The sequence below is a fragment of the Pagrus major genome, chromosome 24 (genome assembly GCF_040436345.1).
Source record: "Pagrus major chromosome 24, Pma_NU_1.0".
In the NCBI taxonomy this organism is placed as follows: domain Eukaryota; kingdom Metazoa; phylum Chordata; class Actinopteri; order Spariformes; family Sparidae; genus Pagrus; species Pagrus major.
This window is the reverse complement of record NC_133238.1, coordinates 1,351,573-1,370,558: the sequence shown is the minus strand read 5'-3', so window position 1 is coordinate 1,370,558 and position 18,986 is coordinate 1,351,573. Positions and strand designations below refer to the sequence as shown.

Here is an 18,986-nt window from a genome sequence, read left to right as displayed (position 1 = left end):
ACACTGAAGCAATAATACATTTACCAGTGATGATCTTCACTGCATATTACTGCTGTGATTAAATAAATCCTTCATCAGCATTTGAAGTTTTAAGTCAAGTACTTTAGTAAAAAAAATACTGATTATACATAAAAATACTTTTTATGTATGCCCCTTTTTGTCTTTGCTTATTTCTCATGTATGTCTCAGCATAAAGGAATGACTGTTTATTATATATCCCCTTTTTACATTACATTTATATCACTCAGAAACACCAGTCATATTTCAAGGTGGCTGCTGAACTCTGACCTTTCGATTGACACCTCAGTTGACAAATTATGACCTTCCATGCCCTGTCCACGGCCTACAATAGCTAATGAGTCTTTGTTAAAGGGAAGGGCAGATATATGGTTTTTCATGGTAGATTTATGGCTCAGAGAGAAACCACATAAATAAGAGTGTTCAGGGCTTGAAGTGATAAAATGGGTTAAAATGAATATATTTGACCTAAATATGAATATTAATGGGTTAAATATAACTGATATTGATAACCACTACCCATTATTGATATAATATTGATAGGGACTGGTGGTTAGTATTTTGTATTGTATTTCCTATAGCAGTATGACTTATATTGTACTGGCTGTTTTCATGTGGTCTGATTGTTACATTCTTATTTCAGAGTCAGGACACAGCAGCATGACCATTTCAACAAGGACGTAATACTACTCCCTAATCAATCATGGGGAATAGTGTGCAAACAAGGTCCAAAATCATGGTTACACAAACATGGACACATCCTCAGTGCCTTGGAATTCCAGAAGGACTGGGACCACCAGACTGTTTTAGACCGCATCAGGGATGGCTTTGGTGAGCACATTCCAGACGATGTCAGGTAAATGCCTGTTTTTTCCTCTTACTTTGTAACATATATTAATAATATATATATATATTTTATTATAGAACACTTAAAATTTTTTTTAAAAAATGGTAAACACAGGTTTACAAAGTGCAATCATGATTATTACAAACATTTGCTCAGCATTTGTTTTAAAATCTACTTGATTCAGTCACACAGTTAATTGGAGCAAGAAGCCAAAGTGGCGCCCCTACACACACAGTAACAACGACAATGACTAACAACGAGTGTACAACACACTGTTGTGCTACAGAGCCTAAAGCTTTTGTTGTTGTTGTAATATCCCCATCTTCTTTTTAGCCTCCAGTTTCTCATGGCTTGTGGCAATAAGCTGGTGTCCCCTAAGCTTCAGGGTGGTCAGGAGCTGAATGGGATGCTAATTCACAAGGTCTTTAAAACCAAAGCCCTGTATGTGAGACCATCAAGGACCCTTTTAGTACGTTTGCGATTTTGTCAGTTTTTTACCACTTAATAAAATTGTGCTAAATATAATAATTTTTTTAAAAAGAAATATATATTTTTCTTTCTCTGTTTAAGATGGACTCCGAAGAAGAAAATGACTGTTCTCCCATTACTACCAGATCAACATTAAGCACACGTGCAACTGAGGGCAGCGATGATGATTGTGTTGAAGTTGATGGTCCTCAGATTTGCACAGACATGAGCAGTAATGGCACCACCAGGGCTGCTACCAGGTTTAGAGTAATGAGGAGTAATGATTATCCCAGTACTAGCAGTCATGATGGAGATGGCAAACCTGGCACTAGTACTGGTCATGAAGACAGCTATGGCTCCAATCACACCGTCAGCAGTAGTGGTCATGATGGAGGCTGCCTTGCAAGAGGTGATTGGAACCCTGGCACCAGTGGTGATGATGGAGGCTGCCTCGCAAAAGGTGATGGGAACCCTGGCACCAGTGGTGATAATGGAGGCTGCCTCACGAAAGGTGATGGGAACCCTGGCACAACTAATCATGATGGTGACTACGCTTCATATTTGACACTCATGGCTACTCTTCCGCCTGACTCTTCAGATGATGAGGAATTAAACCAAGCCATGATCATTCATTTTTGATTTTGTGTTTATAGTGCAGAAAAGGTCCCGGTCCAAGAGATACTGCTGGAACTGTCAAGCAAAATTAGCACAAAACAGCCGTGCAAATTTAATATAAATCGCTCTGCTGTCTGGGAGGGAGCCATGCGGGGCTTCTGAAGGGTATCCTACGACCCCAACTTGATGATCTGTGTAAAATTCTCTGATGACATGGGGAAAAATGAAGAAGGAGTTGATTTAGGAGGACCAAGAAGGGAATTCTTGAGGCTGCTGATGGAGACTATTGCCAGGTCACCCATGTTTGAGGGAAAAGAAAACAGCAAGAACTTGGCTCTTGACAGTACTGGTAATGCCTGGCTTTTCTAAAAATTTATAATGTGATTTTAATTGATAGTGATTTTGACATGCAACTTGTAGCTTTTGAACTGATTTACAGTGTATTTAATATTATACTGGAAATCCCATGGTTTCATGTAGTAGCGTGTCTTAATGTATTTCCTCAAATAGTGACGGGGGCCTTTACTTACCTCAACTGCAAAAGTTACCAGGCTTTTATAAAGTGGGCTTGTTTTAGAGGCAGGGCTTTAAGCATAATTGGTCATATTTTAGTATGAAGTGTTGTTTTAATCTGCCCGTTTGCCCTGTTACAGTGACTGCATTATGTGGTAAATTCAGACTTAGCACTTTCTGTATCTTTTTTCAATTAAAACCCCTCTACAGTTTCATCAGATTGAAACCCTTCTCTTAATACATCTTTTATTGTGAAACATTTGCAGGAATGTGTTGTGGAAAACTTTGACTTGCAGCGTTCACATATGGCCCTTGAAATTTGGCTACTGTCATCTTGTGGTACATGTATGGTACTATACATGTTGCACTCCGCCCCTCCTCTCCCAGTCTCCCTCTTCTTCCCGCTCCCTCTCCCCTTTTTGTTTTTCTGCAGGCGGTGCTCCAGGGATTGGCGACAGGTGCGCAGGGAACACAGCTGCATCCCATCACCTCATCACTCCTCCGGCTTAAATACCCTGGTTTCCTCATCCACCACTGCCAGATCGTTACAGTCACCATAGCTGTACTGCGTCAGGCTCCTTTTTGATTTCAGCGTTCCAACTAGTTTTTTACTTATCAAGTCTCCTGTGTCTCCTGCCCCGTGTCCTCATCCTGTCTTTCTGTGCTCCACAGCTCCCTGGGCCCTGGTTATTGGAAATGTACATCATCCTTGGCATGCATATTATATGACAGCTCACTTCTCCACTCATGTTTTAGACCTAGCTTTTATTTGTTTGTGTCAACCATGGCCCCGGTCATCATTCGAGACCCGGCCTTTAATTGACAGCCAGTTTTTGTTTGCCGAAATGTCCCAGCCAGCATGTCCATATGGGGCCCACAAGGGTTAAATACGGGCTATGTGGGTACTGAGTGGGCATGGGCTTGAACTGGGCAAATTTTGCAGGTCCCATGTGGTTTCATTTACATGGGCCCCACATGTGAAGCCCATGTGGGCTGGCTGTATGAGCCCCATAAGGGATGTAAGTGGGCTAAGTGGGCATGGGCATAAACAGGGCAAATTTTAAGGGCCCCATATTTTTTCATTTACATGGGCCCCACATGGGAAGTCCATGTGGGCTGGCTAAATGGGCCTCATAAAGTATATATGTGGGCCAGGTGAGTCTGGGCTGGAGCTGGGTAACATGGACATGGGCCCTATATATAATATAAGTGGGCTAACTGGGCATGGTATGGGACTGGGGAAACACCATGTGGGACCCATTTGGGCTGACTACATTGGCCCTATAGGAAATATATATATGGGCTAAGTGAGTCTGGGCTGGAGCTGGGATGTATCGACATGGGCCCTATATGGAATATAAGTGGGCATGGTATGGGACTGGGAAACACTACTTGGGACCCATTTGGTTTTAGTTTCATGGTGCCATATGGGTAGCCTATTTGGGCTGACTACATTGGCCCTATAGGGAATGTACATGGGCCAGGTGAGTCTGGGCTGGAACTGGGTAACGTGGACATGGGCCCTATATGGAATATAAGTGGGATAACTGGGCAAGGTATGGGACTGGGAAACACTATGTGGGACCCATTTGGTTTTAGTTACATGGGTGCCACATGGGGAGCCCATGTAGGCTGGCTAAATGGGCCCTATAGGGAATATAAGTGGGCTAAGTGAGTCTGGGCTGGAGCTGGGTAACATGGACATGTGCCCTATATGGAATATAAGTGGGCTAACTGGGCATGGTATGGGACTGGGAAACACTATGTGGGACCCATTTGGTTTTAGTTGCATGGGTGCCACATGGGGAGCCCATGTGGGCTGACTAAATGGGACCCATAAAGTATATATGTGGGCTAAGTGAGTCTGGGCTGGAACTTGCTAATATGGACATGGGCCCTATAGGGAATATAAGTGGGCTAAGTGGGCATGGTGTGAAAGTGGGAAACACTGGGGCACGTTTGGTTTTAATAATGTGGGCCCCACAATTGAAGCTTATAAAGAATACGAAGCCCCTTTTAGACAGAATTTGTGTGTAAATGTAACGGAGTTAAGAAGTAGTATGATTCCACTTGCCATAAAAACTCATCACACAACACTGAAACTTAATTGTCCTATGGTAATTAAATGCAGCACCCCGGTGGATTATGGTCGTGCAACCTGGGGGGGTAGCAGCAGTTGGACCTCGCTGTCTCCCTGGTACCCTGCACGAATTATGAGCTCCGCCATTGTTTCATACTAATTACTTTAATTTTAATACTAAGGGGTGGTTTAAGTTGTATTTTTTTAAACATATAGCTCCCGAACGGTTGAGCACGTCCTTTTTCATAAAAAGTTGATGGTGTTTTTCTCTTATTTTTGTTTATAAAATAGCTAGTGCTACACATTGTTAGCTAACCTGCACTTTCTTTTCATTTTACATTTTTCAGACGTGTATGTGTGTGTGTGTGTGTGAGGAAACCGGGATTGACTGTGCTATTAATCCTTCTGCCAGGTACGCTTTGTATGTTATTTTGTGTTCATTTTGAAACTAATTGAGCAGTCGGACCTCGCTGTCTCCCTGACGTGTATGTGTGTGTGTGAGGAAACCGGGACTGACTGTGCTATTAATCCTTCTGCCAGATATCCGAAATAAACGGCAGGATTGCCAACCGTGATGGTCTTCTTCTTCTGTAAAAATACACAATGCAATGAGAGAGAGAGTACAACGCCGCTACATAAAGAAAGTCTACCTATAAGCCTTGGTTGATACTACCTCAGAGCCACATCAATTCAGTGCAATCCTTCCACCTCTGGGCCAGATACAGATGATGAGGTTGAACATTAGAGTAATGTTTCCACCTTGAAAAGGCAGTGTAAATGGGGCTTCAGTTTTTCAGATACTGCCTCAAAACCGGGGGGTAGAGGAAAAATCCCAGAACACTTTGCTGGGACTATCTTGGGCTAACACAGCTTGCCTAGAAAGTTATCTTTGCAAATAACAATGCAAAATTTTGAAAATCAGTTGGAATGTCTTCACATCTTAGCATAACGTAGAAAGGAATGGGTATCATTAGAACAAGAATGTCAGAAAAAAAATGCTATTTATAATTTCATTAACGTTAACCTGTGTTTACAGGTTGGTGAGTTGCCAGCATCCACTGTAGATCCCTGACAAGTGGAGGCAAAGTCCACCGTAGTTAATGGGAGCAGGGTAGAGACCTGAGCAGCAGCATCAGCTGGGATGAACTGTCCTAAGGCAAATGTAATTAATTGAATTGCTGACTCAAAAATATACTTGATAAGACTTCATACTTGATATTATAAGAACTTAAAAAAAAAAAAAAGAAACACTGACTAAATAAACTTTTTTAAAATAAAATAAAATAAATTATATATATATATGTATATATATACATATATAATATATATATATATATATATATATATATATATATATATATATATATATGTATATATATATATATATATATATACATATATATATAAAAAGTGAAGCGCTGTGAATACTTTCCGGATGCACTGTATATATGTATATATATATATATCTATATATATATGTATATATATATATGTATATATATATATATATATATATATATATATATATATATACAGTATATATATATATATACAGTGCATCCAGAAAGTATTCACAGCGCTTCACTTTTTCCACATTTTGTTATTTTACAGCCTTATTCCAAAATGGATTAAATTCATTTTTTTCCCACAAAATTCAACACACAATACCCCATAATGATAACGTGAAAGAAGTTTGTTTGAAATTTTTGCATCTTTATTAAAAATAAAGAACGAAAATATACCATGTACATAAGTATTCACAGCCTTTGCTCAATACTGTTGAAGCACCTTTGGCACGAATTACAGCCTCAAGTCTTTTTGAGTATGATGCTACAAGCTTGGCACACCTATCTTTGGGCAGTTTCTCTCATTCTTCTCTGCAGAACCTATCAAGCTCCATCAGGTTGGATGGGGAGCGTCGGTGCACAGCCATTTTCAGATCTCTCCAGAGATGCTCAATCGTGTTCAAGTCTGGGCTCTGGCTGGGCCACTCTGAATTCAATGCATTTATTAACCACTAACCAATGTATTTAAATAAAGTTGATTACAATTTGGCTATGGCCATAAAACTTATATTCAACACAGTAAATTATTATCTCTTGTATATGTGCTGTTTTATGTATGTATGTAAAAGGAAATGTATTATTTTGGCCGATAAAACACATGCTTCTCTGGTTTATTTTATTTTTTTAGTATGGCTCTTACATTGCATGCAATGTTGCTTTTTATTGTATGTTTTTGCAGGTCTCTGAGCATCTGATATTTTGTGGGCATCACCAGTAACCAGAGTATCAAGAGGTTCCAACAGTTCCAAAAAGGTAAATGAACACTTGGAGATATTTTGATGACACTAAGGCAAATGTTTTGAGGGGTTCTTTGTTACTCTTTTGTTGTGGAGTGTTGTCAATGTAGTATTTATTGCCTGCTTTCTCTGTGCTACCTCTGGCAGTATAGTAACAGAGCCAAATAGAGTCTAAATGCCTCTCTGCATAGACAGTGAAGCCTGCAAGTCAGAATACTTGCTCAGTCTTGATTTGTTCTGACGAGCCCCCCTGTAACTTATGTCCCTGGGATCATAGTGCCAGTCTTGTGCTTTTTGCAAAGTAACTAAACATACCCCAAATTTGAAACCCAAATATCCGTCCAACAAGTGAGTAGACAAATAGTCAGGTATATATGTGTAAATGTCAAAATCTTTGTCTGTTACAGATCAGAAAAATGGATTACTATGGTAGTTCTCGAACCAAACGAAGACGCATTAAAGCCAAAGTTGCAGAGCACTTGGAGATGTTGGAAGACTTGCGTGCCAAAAACAAAGTGTCTTCAAATCTGGAGTGTGTCGCGGAAATGAACAGCCAGATTCCTAATGAAGAGTTGGACTCTCAGACTCAGGCTGTTTACATTGAAAGTGGCCAAGAATCAGATTCTGAGATGTTCTACAGTGATAGCAGTGAAGAATTAAATGTGGATGGAATCACTGAAGGAACTAATCCTTGTACTGATCTGAAAAGGAAATTGGCTGATTGGGCCCCAAATCACAATATTTCACACAGTGCATTGTCAGCACTATTGCATATTTTAGTGCATATTTTAGTGGATTTACCCAGAGATCCAAGGACTCTTTTGTCACCCTTAACAACCTGTGAAGTCAAAGAAATTGGACATGGTAGCTACTATGATTTTGGAGTGTCAAATGCAATTATTTCACAGCTGTCACATGAGTCAGATCCTTCAACAGACACTCTGGTGTTGATGGATTACCGCTCTTCAGAAACTCCAAAATGGAGTTATGGCCTATTTTGGCCAAGATCAAAGAACTCCCGAGGTCTAATGTTATTATCATTGGTCTGTATGCAGGCCCAACAAAGCCTAATTCTGTTGAGGATTACTGAAACGATTTCATTCAGGACCTGAAGGTTATAACAAATGAGGGGTTGCATTACAATGGAAAGCATTACAATATTGCTCTGCCGGATGCCTTCATCTGTGATGCACCCGCCCGTGCCTTCCTGAAATGTACCAAGGGTCATTCTGGTTACAACTCCTGTGAACGCTGTGGGATTTACATGGACAATAAGGTGGTGTTTCCTGATTTGAAAGCACCACTTAGAACAGATGCACAGTTTACAGATATGATAGATGAAGAGCATCATCATGGTGTTTCACCCCTACAAGAGCTTGGCATAGGGATGGTGTCAAGCTTTGTACTTGATTACATGCATTTAGTTTGCTTAGGAAATGTTAGAAAACTTGTAAGTCTGTGGATCAAAGGACCTCTAAGGTGTCGGATTTCTGCAACCACCATCACCATTATCTCTAACCATTTAAAATCAATTAGAATTCAGACAAATTTTGTTGTATACGGGCCCTGCTGTTCTCCAAGGACGCTTACCTACACAACTGTATAAGAACTTTATGCTACTGTCAGTAGCAATGACAATTCTTCTCAGCCCAGCCTTGTGTTCTGAATACTGTGACTATGTAGACAAACTATTGAAATGTTATGTGACAAACTTTGTGAGGATATATGGATCAGAGCACCTTGTGTATAATACCCACAGTCTTATACATCTGGCTGATGATACAAGAACGTTTGGTGCCTTAGACAGTATTTCATGTTTCCCTTTTGAAAATTATCTCAGCACATTAAAGCGGCTGGTAAGAAGGCCCCAAAATCCTCTTCAACAAGTTGTAAGGCGTTTAGGTGAAAAACCTATCCCCTTTGACAGTGGAAAGGAAATGAGGAATAAGCCTCAACAACCACATCTGTATGGTCCAACTCTCCAAGAGTTCCCTGCTCGTGTACAATACAAAAAGTATAGACATGAGGGAAATATTATTTCATGCTCTCAAGGCAACAACTGCTTTGATGTTGAGGGCAGAGTTGCTGTTGTGAGGAATATTGTAGAGGTGTTATCAGGAGCTATGTACACTGTGTGTCAGTTCTATGAGAGACAGGGATGCTTTTACAATTACCCTATTGATTCATCTTGTGTGGGGATCAGAACAGTGACACAACTCTCTGACCAGCATGGTGTGCCTGTGACTGACTTAACAAAAAAACTCATACTGTTTCCTATGCAAAAGGGGTATGTGGCTTTTCCACAGTTACATGATGAGTGATTAACCTTATGAACCTTGCAGCATGTCCCTCTTCAGCATTGTGGAGTTCAGAGATGAAGAATCAAGAGAAGGGAAGGCTCTAGTGGATATAATCCCATCGTGCTGGTTTACTGATGAGGACAAGACAGAGTGTTTTTGGCCATCAGGCCTAAGTCTTAATATTACTAAGGCAGCAAAGCACCAAGTCCAGCCAGATGTGTCATGGAGGACATACAGTGTACGTGTTATTGGAAATGCAAGTAAAAAACAGATTTTTGGGGTGTGGGATAAGTGAAGCTATATGAGATTTGGATTAACCTATATTTCTTTTCTTTGTCTTTCTAAGATACATATGGAGATGCTCGGTGTAAACTTGCGCGAGCTGAGGATACATCTGACCTCCAGACGGACACTGATGTTCCAAAGATGCGACCAAGAAGGTAATGTAAATGTACTTAAACCTGTTACTGTCCTCAGTGGAATTTTATAGTTTACCTTCACAGCTCAAAGGATGATTTTGCATATTTTAACAATTTTTTATTAGTATAATAATAGTTGTAGGGTTGCAATTGTATGAAAAAAATATGACAGTTTTACAGAATTATTTTCAGCCAGCATAACTAAAAAGTTCCTGCCTCTCATGGCTGACACATGTGAGACATGATTGATAATTTCACATTTTGGACAGTGCTCTGAAATGAACCGTCAACTTCATTTAATAATTGTTCGATTTCTCAACTGGCCCAAGCATCTTTTTTTTTTTTTTTTTTGTTTTGTTTTTTTGTTATGGTGTTAATTGCTGTAAATATGTCACAACAGGCCAAAAGACTAATTTTCATCTTTTGTGCCAGGCAGTTGTTGCACAGTTTCATCATGAACCTGCGTCTTTGTTTTTATGGTTTACTGAATAACGTTAGATGTTTTTTTTCTTGCCGATGTTATAAAACACACACAGGCTGCTACAGCTGTGCAGCGCCACATCCACTGTGTTATGGCTCAGCTGATCGGTGCTCAGATGGCGGTTAGGTCTTCCAATGTTAAACTCTTTTTATACAAAGTGCAGCCAGACACCAGGCTGAAGAGAGAGGAACGGCAGAGCTCTCCTCTGACAGCTCGTCTGTGCAGCTGCAGGTGAGACGGCTGGAGAGCGGAGTGCCGTCCTTTTCTTTCTTTCTTTCTTTCTTGCTTTCTTCCTTTCAGGGGTTCCCCTGCCTAGCTAAGGCAAAGGAAGCCTGTATGTGGAAAGACGTCGCCTCCGAGATGTAGAATGTGTATTATAGAAGACAAACTCACATTTCAGGGCCGTTGACTTGTATCATCAGAACAGACATGTCCTATGATTTTCAGTATCCTTTCATATTTAATAGAGGGGGAACAATGCCTGACCGTAATATTCTCAGCTGTCAGGATGTGCTGTGTAGTTGCAACATCATTTATATCTGAAGCATAAAATATAATAAAGATATTTGGGCTCCGGAATGAATAGAGCGAGGAGACTAGAGAGAACAGGGAGCCACCAAAAAAAAAAGACTGAAGACACAGCTCCAAAAGATGACCACTCAGAGAGGAGAAGGAGGAAGAGACAAGAACAGCAATGTATATAGTTCAGAGAATACTGTTTTAAGTTGAAGGAGAGCGACAAAATGTAATTTCAAGTAATAGGACAAATACGTCCTGTAGTACCCCCCAACAAAGTAAACCCCCCCCCCCCATGTGAAGCCCTTAGGGGGGGAATTGCCCCCACTTTTGGAAAATTAATTTCAGGCCCTGGTGATAGGCCATTATAGGCTCAAATTTTATTGTGCTTCCTTAAACTTGTATGTGTATGCCTGTAGTACTTGGACCAACAGACAATACTGACACATTTTAGGGTCCACCAAATTCTAATGTTTACAAGCTGTACTAACGATCCAAAACGAGACCACTCCCTCAATAATGCTTACTTCCCCAATGCTCCTATTGGCTAATCACTTTCAAAGCTCAGTATTTAAACTGCTCTTGCCTGGCTTCTCTTGCTGCTTCCTCCACTAGCCGACTTCAACCCACCGCCGCCCCCAGCTCCCCCTGTTGTGCTTTCCGCCTGTTCATTGTCATTGCTGCTGTCTGCTCTGTCTGGGTTTTGCTGCTGCACTCCCTGCTTATAGGCGATTCATGATGGCTGGTGAAGGACAGGGGGGGTGCTCTTCCTGCCGCAAGGCTTTACATGCAAGCACGTGGAAGAGCAGGGAGTCCCCAGAACAGAACCTTACCGCCAAATACAACATGTGCAAGATTATTTTTGACAAAGTGATCCTGACTGAAGGGTAGTTTCTACCCTAGTTTCAATGTAGCACCCTCATGTGTTGACTGATTTTCTTTGGGCAGAAGTTCAGTGCCAGTGTGCACACACGCAATAGGCTGGGCCTATCATAAATCACTATTTATTGAATTAATCACTTTTATAAGAGGAGAGTGAAGGAGAGGAGTGCAGAGACTAGATCACATAAGTTTATTTACCTCTCAAACTCTAGAATGTCCTGTTATGTAAAATCAAGATTATTAATGTTTGTGTGATTATGATATAATGTTAATAGATCATATTTTATCATCTGTCTTGTAGTTCAGAGTCCAGAGGACATCATACACTGATACAGAGCTCTGTTAAAAGAATTTCGGCATACAAGGAGCAACAGCCTCAGCTGTGAATCGCTGAGCGTGGACAGGAACACTTTCGCCTTAACGGCAATCATTGCAGAGGTGTGGATTGCTGCATAGGGTGAAGATTTCGGGCTGCTGCCAGAGTTAACTGAGGAGGACACTGTAGGAAACTACGCCAAAACCTGCAAGACCTTCCTGGAGGGTAACAAACCGCTTGAAGAAAAAATTAAACAAATGAAAAAAAAGTCTGAGCTGCTACCCATAAAATGTAAATTTAGAAAGTGAGGGTTCGCACTACTCAGTAGTAGACACTATACTATAATGTTAGGAAGGGTTATGTGTTTTTCCCTATGGTAGGGAGTTGAAGTCAGTTTTCCAGTTTGCAGAGCATCATTGTTAATTCATTTTTGAAACATTTTGTGTATGTTAGGCTTTTTTCCTCCCCTTTTTTTGTCACATTTTACTTAGTAATATCATGGAACATGAATGGTACACATTCATTTAACTGCATAGACAATGGAATATTCTATTACAAAGAATTTAGTAAGAACATAGTAATAGCATCGAAACAAGCAAGGCTTCCTTTTACAGTGCAGTTTTACTTTACTTACTGAGTAAATTATCATGTATTACATAGTAATATATCAGAACCTACATGGTACAAGTTTGTGTTTATTTACCAGTGAGGTGAGTTATCTATTACACATTATATATGTAAGAACATGGTAATTACATGGAAACAAACAAGGCTTTCTTTTACAGTACAGTTTTAGTTTACTTACCGAGAAAATTATCATGTATTGCATAGTAATATATCTGAACCTATATGGTACAAGTTTGTGCTTATTCAATGGAAAAGGGAAGGTATCTACAAACAATCTTAATTTACCATACATACAACAGGGAAATACTTCCCAATAACACAATATAATTTACCAGATAAATACCTAGTATTTCAGGTATACTTTCTTTGTACTTACCTAGTTTTTACAGTGGGAATTACCCAAAACCAAAATATAATTTACCAGATAAATACCTAGTATTTCAGCCGTAGATTTGCTGTATTTACCCACTTATTACCAGTAGTTATTACCAATAACGCTTTATAATTTACTGGGTAAATACCCAGTATTTTGGCCATGGTTTCATTGTACTTACCTTCTTATTACAGTGGTTAATACCTAGTAACACATAGTAACACACCCGGTTTTTTTCGCAGATTCGCGAAATGTCGCAAACCTACTTTTTCGAACTCCTCCCAGGCAATTTCACCGATTTGCACCAAACTTTGCACACATCATCTGTGGACACTACTGACAAAAAGTTATTAAAATAATTTTGATATTCCAAAGAATACTCAAGTTATTAAATAACAACTTCCCGTACATTTGGTTCAAAACAGGAAGTGTTGCAATTCTCCACATTGGTGTATCCGAATGACATGAAACTCAGGCTACTACTTCCACATGAGCCCCTAAGGCTCTGTGCATAATTTTGACAGATGACCACAAGGTGGCGCTATTTAAATTCAAGTATTTTATATCTCGACATTGGTTGGTCAGATTAACACAAAACTTGGTACACTCATTGCCAATGGCCTCCTGAGGAAAGCTGACGAAGGTCTTACTGATCCGACACTAGGTGGCCCTCTGGTGGCAGTCTAATTGTATATTTGGCACTGTGCCCACACCATAACATGTATGGATATGAAATTGATAGAGGTGGTATAGACTGGCCCCTGTAACTGACACACCAAAAATGACCAGCAGGTGGCGCTATTATCAACACAAAACCGTTTTTGGCTAATACCTCCCACATAATATGGCGCACATTGTTAAACCTTATATCTACGTGTTCCCTGCATACAGTTGAATTGTGTAATGTAGGCCACGCCCACTTTCGTGCTAAATTTCCATTTGCAAAATGTCGCAAACCTACTTTTTCGAACACACAGACAGTTAAGACACACATACACAATAATCAGCCAATGGGGCAGGATAAGCGCCACGCCCCGACAGCAGCATGCCCTGACGTGCGTGGACTGCGAGGGCCCGTTCATCACTGCTTGCAGTTTTAATTACCAGCTTATAACCCAATAATGCACTAAAATTTAGCATAAAGTTACCAGGTAAATACCCAGCATTTTGGCCATAGTGTCATTGTACTTACCTTCTTATTACCAGCAGTAATTACCCAATAACACACTATAATTTACCATATAGTTACCAGGTAAATGCCCAGTATTTTGGCCATAGTTTCATTGTATTTACTTTCTTATTACCATTGGTAATTACCTAGTAACACTTTTGTGTTACCATGAATTTACCAGGTAAATACCTGGTAATTAGGGGACTGTAAAAGAAAGGGTTACCGGACAATCTAACTATCAGGTTCATTAGATCTCTCTAGATCAGGAAAAAATTTAGTCCATTTCATGAAATACTTGCCACACTGTGTGACTGGGTAGTAGGACACTTCTCGTGATTCAGTGATGATAAAGAAGGGACCCCATAATTTTCTTTTTTTAAAATATATTTATACAAACAGGTGACAATAATTCCTTTTGCATCAATAAATAATTTCCATTCCATGATTGGTTCTGTATATGTACAACATTCTAAAATATGGTTAAAATGGTTCTACAGCAGCAGTTTAGCGATAAAGAGTTGCAGTACATTTATTTTGCTAGTAGGTGTCGCTTCTAAGTGTCAAGTTTGACTGGAGTTCTTCATTTTTGCTCAGTGAGTTCCTGTGAAGAAAGAACAACTTGAACATCATGTAGCTGTTTTTGAGTTCAGGAAGGCTAAGAAATTATCTGTTCTTTTTGTGTGAAGCACTTGAAATAATAGAAGGATGTGAACCTACCTGTTTATTGCTGTAACACTAATAATACACTAATAATAGCTTTTCTCACAAATGCCTAATGGGATTTAGATTAGACAATTGTGCATCCATTGGACTGTGCTCCTCTGAGAAAAAAAAAACATTGCAGTGGTTACAACCTTTAGAATGGCTGTCTGTTTTTTTCTGTCTGTCACAATGGTTTCAAAATGTAAAAATTAGGCTAGAGTTATTAAGTTGGCTCTTGTGATTTATTTTTAGGAGTGCTCAAGAGGAATGCATTGACACAAGGAATTACACAGAAGGATGCAGAAAAGGCCCTCTCCAAGTGGTTCATCGGAGCCCGTGACAGAGGTGGAAACAGAACAGTAAGAGCTCAGAGAGAGCTTCAAAAAAAGTTGGAGAGTGGGGTACTCCGCCAAGAAGAAGAGTCCCAGTAGGTAAACATTTGCACCACCCAGGTTATGCTATGGTGTTGTGGACTTGAGTTCGTTAGATTTTGGACTTGTTCGATTTCGGAGGTCAAAGGTCAAGGTGACTGTCACCTCAATGTTTTCTGCCCCATTCTTTTCTGTTTTTTTAAAAAAAGAAGTGCAGCTCAAATGTTTTATGTTTTAAAACAAGTTTTATTAAACATTCATTGAAATACAACTTTATATTGTGTTTTTTGTTGCTAAATTGTAGCACTTTTTTGTAACTAAAGAGGAACAATGCAAGATTTTTAGCTTTATTATATTTAAATTATTTATTTAACAGCTTGGGAGTAGTTGTGATGGTTAAATGACTTGTTATGGGGAGAATGGAGGCTTTCTGCCTTCCACCTAGCATCTCGTGGCCAAAAACCAACCTTGCAGGATCAGCGCCTCTGACCCCGTGTCCCAGCTCTCGTCTCGGCGGCACCACAACACAAACGTGCCCCGTAATCCGTAATCTCTTGTTTATGACAGATAAGACTACACAAATATACATATTGTAACATTATCCACCGCTACACGGATTGCGTTCTGGTCGGCTTTGTTGAAAACAAATGCATATGGCCAGGTGGGGGAGAGAGGAGGGTTAGCAAAACAGCGAAAAAGTGACCGGACTTGCATAGTTCCCCTTTAAACATGACTATCAAACCTGAAATATGGGTTTTTAGTCTCACTTAATGAACAAAGGCCATGTGAGCAAAGGTGGGGCCACTTTGGATAAATTGCCCAGTTAGGCCTCATGTGTACAAATTCACTTTAATTGAGTCTAAACTGGTAAATCCCTCAAGCCCACATGGGAACCTACAGGTGGAGCCTTCATGGGTCTGATAGAACTTACCCAAGGGAGTGGATTGGACTATGCGTAGACGTAACTCATAGGCGGCCATATTGGGTCGGTCGACTTGCTCTGTCTCTGGCTGCAGTAGATGGATGATCCAGTCATCTGCACTAAAAAAACTACTACTTACTTTAACTATTTGCAGTCAGATCCCTATTAAAGTCACACAGGTGGGGCCTAAAAGGGTCTCAGATAAATTGCCCGGTTGGGCCCCATTTAAGGTCCAGTCCGATCCCTCTTTGTACCCATGTGGGCAAAGATATGGGGCCTACATGGGTCCTGTGCAACTCACCAAGTTGGGCCCCACCTGAAACCCAGTCAGAACCCACTTGAGGCCCATATGGGCAAACACAGGTGAGGCCACCATGGACATGCTGGCTAGGGTGGTATTTATCAATATTATATTTCCTTTTATGCCATTGTTTTGCAGCTCTAAGAGAGGACTGGTACTACATTGCTGGAAAAGCCATTGCAGTGAGCTTGGTTTCTTTCGCCAACAGTATTTTGTCTTCTGGTCAATGGTTCAGCAAATCCAAAACTAGAAGACATAGCTGACACAGAACTCTTGGAAAAAGTCAAAAAGGTCAGTTGATAGCTTTTAAATGTTATACTGCATTAGAATTAGTTTAAATTAAAAGGTTCTCTTGTTGTTTTCCATTTTGAAAAGGAGTATCAGCCCACTTTTTCCATATGTTGTAGTTTGAATGCCACCACTATTCAACGGACAAGTGTCGACACCAACGCATATTTTCCTTGTTATTTATCACATTGTAGCAATGTGTGGAAAAAAACCTGCACTGCCATGAACTGTTAGGGGACCTCTAGGCATTCTGTAGTATGCAGACCACTAGTGTCCGGGTTCTTACTAATAAGTTAAAAGACTAAACCATCTTGCTGCTTCTTGTGATGCTAGGTATCTGAAAGTACAACCCTTGAGGACCTTGAGAAGTCAAATGCACCTTTGCTTGACTACTTGGCCAATGCAGGGTGTCTGAGGCCTATGCGGTCGATAAGAGACAGGGATCTGCTGGTACAAGACATTGTCATGTTTCAGGTCATCCACAGGGTTCAAGGTCCATTTCAAAGGTATTCAGTGTTAGTTGTTGTACAGTCAGATCAATCTCAAAAGGAGTAATAATTTTAACCATTGACCAACAAGGTGTAAGACTAGCTTGACAAAATCAATTATGTTTGTATAAAACGAAGGGACAATTTGACAGTGTACAAGTGAATTATGGATTGTACAATTATTCCATGGTGTTTGTACAGATTCTGTGAAGGACTGAAAACTCTTGGGGTTCTGGACCAAATACAACGACATCCAGACAGCTTTCAACCCCTGTTCTTCTATGAGCCGAACACACTGACTGCTGACCAGGTGGATGATCTTTTCAGCATTCGTCTCTCTCCAGAAGGGAGCAACAAGAGAGCTGCTGAGGAGATGGTCGTTACTTTCTGGAGGGACTATCTCCAAGATGCAGAAGGTAATTAATGGTTTAATGGTCAAATAAACTGATGCATCTGTTTTTAGTATCATTCTTTTTATTTTATTTTTTGCAAAACATTCCTGTTCAACAAACATTACAGATTAAATGTATTCTCTTGGTAGTCGTAACATTATCACAAAGCAACCTGCGAATGTTGAAAGATGAAAAACCTGTTATAAATTCATTGCTATAAGAGCCATTCAGATTTTAGACGCTTTGGTTTTGAGAAGTGAAATACTCTTACTGGACAATTTATTCAGTATCAGCTGATGTTAATTGCTTTAGAGATGCTTCACATACACATTAATTGGACCAACTACCACTGATAATATTTTTGTTTTTACAGAAGAAGAAGGGCCATCCAAACTAGAGAAGATATTGGCCTTCACAACTGGAGCATCTGTGGTACCACCTGGCGGCTTTTCCCCAACTCCTTCTGTCCAGTTCATTCACAAAAGGGATGATGACTTCTCTACATCAATGTTCCCTCTTGCCAACACATGTGTTAACTGCATCAAGTTGCCACTACATGTGTCTTACCAACTGTTCAAGGAAAAATTTGACTTTGCATTAGAAAACACATGTTTGGCAGGGCATGAACATGTCATGCTCTGAAAACTTGAAACTCCCTCTGCCTGTTTAAGTCTCTGTTTGTCTCTCTTGTCCTGTCTTTGAATGTTCGTTCCTTTGAACAAATGTTTATCATGTTCATTTATTTTTCATAAAATGTTTTACAATGTTTTAACAAAACTTTAATTCACAGAATACACTGCACAAGTGAAGAAAACATTTTAACAAACATTAACATAACTCCCATGTTATTCACTGAAGAAAGTGCAGAAGTGAAGAAAAAACATCTATTCCATGGTTCCCATCATTTTCAAGTGGGTTCACTTGTTGAATAATGTTCATTGTGGTCTCATTAATGGTTACATCTATGTCTGGGATTACAACATTATTATTGGTTTGAAGTTCAGGTAATGGCACTTCTTCATCAATGCCATAGTAGTTATCGGCATCAAAAATGCTGTTTATAGCTGGATGGATTCCTGCATTATTAATGACACCTGAATGCCACAGCTGAAGAGGTGTCTGCCCCCCTTGTGTGGAGAGGCCATGGTTGTTCCATTGATTGATGAATTCTTTTACTGCTCTTTCAATCCTTGGTAAATAAACATAATGCAGACAAAATAAATGTAGTTCATTCAATGAATCCAGTACACCCTGTTACTCCATTAAGTTAAAGATGTTTATTAAGTGTCTAGATACAACTCTATTGAGTTCTGCCCATAGTCTCTCAATTCTTTGGTTGTGTACTGATACACCTGTAATAACACTGTTCAATCCTCTTCTTTCCAACATAAAACGGGCAACATTTATATTTTCCATACCATGATCACATCTGACCCTTAAGGGCAAGCCAAAGTTCTGTACTCCTCCTAATAATAATGACAAGACGGTTGAGGCTCTGTTGTTGAACAAGCACCGTAAGTATATAATAGTCCGGCTGAAGCCATCCACACAGCCATGAAAGACCATCCGCCACCTGACCAGCTTGTGGTTGCCG

At 40.0% G+C, this 18,986-nt stretch overlaps 1 pseudogene; it reads left to right on the top strand.

The window, feature by feature from the left end:
• Positions 1–1,603: 1,603 nt before the first annotated feature.
• LOC140992421 (G2/M phase-specific E3 ubiquitin-protein ligase-like) lies at positions 1,604–18,034 on the top strand (annotated as a pseudogene).
• The last annotated feature ends 952 nt before the right edge of the window (positions 18,035–18,986 follow it).